Source organism: Octopus bimaculoides, chromosome 10 (assembly GCF_001194135.2).
Source record: "Octopus bimaculoides isolate UCB-OBI-ISO-001 chromosome 10, ASM119413v2, whole genome shotgun sequence".
Classification (NCBI taxonomy): Eukaryota; Metazoa; Mollusca; class Cephalopoda; order Octopoda; family Octopodidae; genus Octopus; species Octopus bimaculoides.
This window is the reverse complement of record NC_068990.1, coordinates 59,115,682-59,120,091: the sequence shown is the minus strand read 5'-3', so window position 1 is coordinate 59,120,091 and position 4,410 is coordinate 59,115,682. Positions and strand designations below refer to the sequence as shown.

General features: G+C 33.5%; 1 protein-coding gene across 1 annotated transcript in view; it reads right to left on the bottom strand.

Moving 5' to 3' along the window:
- Window positions 1-3,166, bottom strand: part of LOC106880027 (solute carrier organic anion transporter family member 5A1) — a 159,714-nt gene extending 156,548 nt beyond the window's left edge. Inside the window, exon 1 of the mRNA XM_014929828.2 lies at window positions 2,352-3,166. The gene's annotated coding sequence lies outside the window, so the exon portion shown is untranslated. The remainder of the gene's footprint in view (window positions 1-2,351) is intronic.
- Window positions 3,167-4,410: the final 1,244 nt, after the last annotated feature.

The following is a 4,410-nucleotide window of genomic DNA, read 5'->3' as shown; positions in this document are numbered from 1 at the left end:
AGAGAGAGAGAGAGAGAGAGAGAGAGAGAGAGAGAGAGAGTACTGAGTCCATACAGAAATCGAATTCATACACCGAGGTTAATGACCAAGTGGATTGCGAATCAATAACGGAACCTTTGCAAAGTCGCGCGTTCTGCTAGAAATTGCAGTCAAATCTCCCTCATACCGCAAACGCCCTACATACAATCTTTGAAAATGGACACGCTGAACAGTGTTTTCTTGGATTCCTTTCACAAAGGAAAAATACGGAATGGTAATGGTCACAGCTGGAATGATTCTATGTATCACAGGTGTCTGCTCACTCATAGCTGACCAGGAGCTAAATAACAACAACACCATGTAGATTATCATCATGCTTTGTCTCTCTCTCTCGGCCTTATATGAATGCCTTTGATCATCGGCGCCCTAAATCGGAGTTGATCTCAGGTTAAGCAACAACCAAAATACATACAAGCATACATACAAGAAAAGAGAGCGACGGTCAGAAAGATAAGGATCACGGGAGAGACAAACGCAACCTTGTAAGTTCATACAAGCGTTTAAAAATCTTTTAAAAACCACATCAACGGAACATGCCACTGTTCAGAATTAAGCAAATCTGAAGAAATTTTGTTCCTTCTGTACAACAACAGCCTCTCCAGATATATGATGAATTTATTTATTAAAAATAAATATTTCAATACTGTAATCTCATAAGCAGCGTAATTCGTTTAACATATCGCATAAATATTTGTTTCTAATTACTTTAGGGAATTAATAGAAATTAATCTCAACTATAGGTTATAATTAAAATAATGTAATTTTTAATGTGTATATATATATATATATATATATATATATATATATATATATATACTTAAATAACGCTTAGATGGAGTTTAAATTGCTATCTTGCTCTATACATACATACATACATACATACATGTATATGTGTGTTGTATGCGTGCATTTATGTCTGTATGTCTATCTGTCTATGTGTATATATATATGCACAACCGAAATATTGCCACATACATACATATTTATATATACAGACACGCATACACGCACAATCAGCACAAGCACACGTGTATGTGTGTATAAGTTTCACTAATAAATTAATATATGATGTGTGTGTGTGTGTTCGCGCGCGCCTATAGGTCGAAGAATGAAGTCATGTCTGAGTCGAAATTAAAACGTACACAATATACATTTAAACAGAAGATTTTGACTTGCTCATGAAAATTCAGCCATGGTTAATGCTTTCCCGTTCTTATCGTTAGAAATATTATACAATATGAAATATGCCTATGGTTAGAAAGTATGTTTGTATTTATATGTGTGCACGCATGTACATATGAATCACCATAAGTGTTTGCCTCTGTGTGTGTGTGTGAGAGAGTGTAATTTATTCATTTTTATGCTTCTATACACAGATACATATGCGCATACAGGATGAATCATCATGTATTTCTATACATAAATACACACTGCGTGTTTGTATTAAAAATTCGGTTGCATATATAACAGGAAAACGTATTTTTTCTCTCCATAGAATATAAGTGCGTGTGCACACACACACACATTGGGGAGGGGTACGTGTGAGTCTATGTATGTATTTATGTGTGTGTGTGTTACCGTGTAATGTGTGTGCCAGTGTGTGTTGATTTGATATAATATGTTCTAAGTGTATATAAACAAAAGCGAGCGTGATGAGCGACTATCAACATACCTTAGCAGAAGTCGGCTGCTAGATTTTTCAGTATATAAACACAGGCAAACATGTTTTATGTACGACTTCAAACATTTTAACAGGTATACATATTGACGGACGATCAAGATGCTTTTGTTCCCTTTACAATGAAAACATTAAAGCTTGTAATATAAATGTACAAAACCATTAATGTTTCTGTTGTATTATCTCGTTTCATGCGATCTACATATGTATAATTTACAATTTTCTTTTCAACTGCTGTTTCTTTCATTCTACTTTTCTGCTAATACTCTTTCAAATATATAGTTCACTGCTAGCATTATTGTTATTATTTATTATCATCATTATTATTATTATTATTTGTCAGTCTTACAATTTCTATTTTATAGTATAAAAAAAAAAGAAAGAAAATAACATACGTGTCAGACAAAATAAACCAAATAAGCAATAGTATGCAGTCATTAAAAAAATAACTTGAAAGGAAAAAGATGAGAGAAAGACTGAAAATAATAACATCTTCAAGTAAGAAGAAAAAGATAGCTTGTTGAACTCAATTTAGTGAAAATAGTCATTTAAAACTAGCAAGCTCCAAAAGCTATAAGGATCAAACATGCACTGACGAATTCTAGAAGAAAGAAATATATATGAATACACTTACCTTTATTTGGTGCACATTATCCTTAGGTGAGCTAAAAGAGGACGTTTTGATGAGTGAATAAGAGTTGACAGGATAGAAACCACAGTACTGAGTTTGTGACAGATGGCAGGAGGGATCCATTCTTGTGATAGATGTGTTGCTGATTTTTTTAAGCAGTGCACGACTGTTTATAAATATAAATAAATCTGGCGTATTCTATCTCCTTACATTTTGCCCTCGCGTTCTCCACAGCTGCATATGCACGAGAGAATACATTTTACTTAGACAATATAAAGTGAGACATTATTCATATGCGATCTTTAAGCATCTTCACCTATATTGTTAACCATCCGCCTATCTCTCTATCAATTTGTCTATTATTACATGAGTATTTGTGCGGATGCGCAAACGCGTACCAGTTCACATATGAACGTTTGTTTACATGCTGTTAAAATCAAACAAATTAAAAAATTGAATTAAAGGTCCTAGAAGTATAAAGCTGCAGGTTGTTATTTAATTAATATTCCATTCCTTTAGACTAATCTTCGGGACAACGGTGTTGCGATGGTAGCTGTGGACGCTTCTGCCATAAAGTTAGGTGCAGCAGGATGGAGGAGGGGTCGTTACTCTAAGCAAGAGAGCAACAGTGGTGGTAATAAACGAGGTAGTGTCGATGAAAGAAGCAGCGTTAGTGGCCTGTAAGGTAAGGGAATAAAGGAATGATGAAATGTTGTTGTAAGATGGAGAATGAAAGAAAGATTAATGAAGAAATGAATGGGTTGGCGGACGAATAGACGTGAGTACAAGTGGAAGTAGCGAAGTGAGGGAAAGGTTGAGATAGAGAAAAGCGGTGAAGGGAGTATAAGAGAGTGTGTAGAAGGATGAGGGAAACGTGTCTGAATGTATACAGGAAGGTTTGTTCCACTCTTTCAAGTTACCAGAATAAAAACAAGCTGTTCTAGTAAAATAAATATAGCTTCACTATGACAAAACACACATATGGATTGGCGTGTGCGCTAACACACACGTGTAAACAAACACAGATTAGATTCATATAATGGAATGATGTAGATGAGGGAGTCTTTCATAGAAACTGAATCCGTATGGTTCATTATAAATCAAATCATAAGAAATTGAATATGGACAATTTCTTTTTATATGTGTACAATTGCTATTATCAATATCAACAGAAAAATAAAAATTCCTAGATTTGACAGCAATGGTACACAGGAGGAGCCAGATGAAAACCTATAAACTATCTAAAAGTAAATATGTATGGAAGTAAGAAAACGTTTTAAGCTGGTGCCTGTAGAGTAGTTTTCCCTCACTTTTTAATATAATTTGTATTATTACAAAAACAGAAAGTATCTCCCGTTCCTTATACATGAGTACTTATACACCTGTTCCTACGTATACGTGCGAATAAATATTACACTGAGTGGAGAGGATTTCGCTCCAACTAAATACGAACTTGGATTTCAAAAACATAGAGCTAATATGATTAAATGAAGATACATTTAGCTAATGATGTCTATATGCATATATTGTGACTGCAAAAAGACAATATAGTAGCAATTAATTTAAAATTATAAGTTTTTTTTTTTTTTAAATTTTAATTAGCTTGGATTATTTAGCACTAAGAGCTGCAAAGACGGCAAATAAAACGGACCAAAATTGCCTTACAACAGTTAGTTATGTCCCTTTACGTTTTGAGTTCAAATCCTGCCATGGTTTAATTCGATGATATCCCTCCGGGTTCGACAATACACAGCAAAGTACTGTTACCATTTTAACTGAAAATATATACATCCTTCCTAAAATGTGTAGTCTGTTCTAAGTTGATAAATTCGATTTCGTTTTTTTTTTAACGAAAAAATCAGTTATTTTTAATAAAATTTCAAAATGTAATAAAATTTCAAGTAATTGAGTAGATATAGCATTATGCAAAGTTAACTTTAGAAATACGTTAGATAACGAAATAATTCGTTCTTTGCGTGGATATGTGTAAGAACATCTGCAAGTGGTTAAAAACTCATGTGAACAGAATGAAAGTTATCTGCAAAATTCTAAATTTTATAAG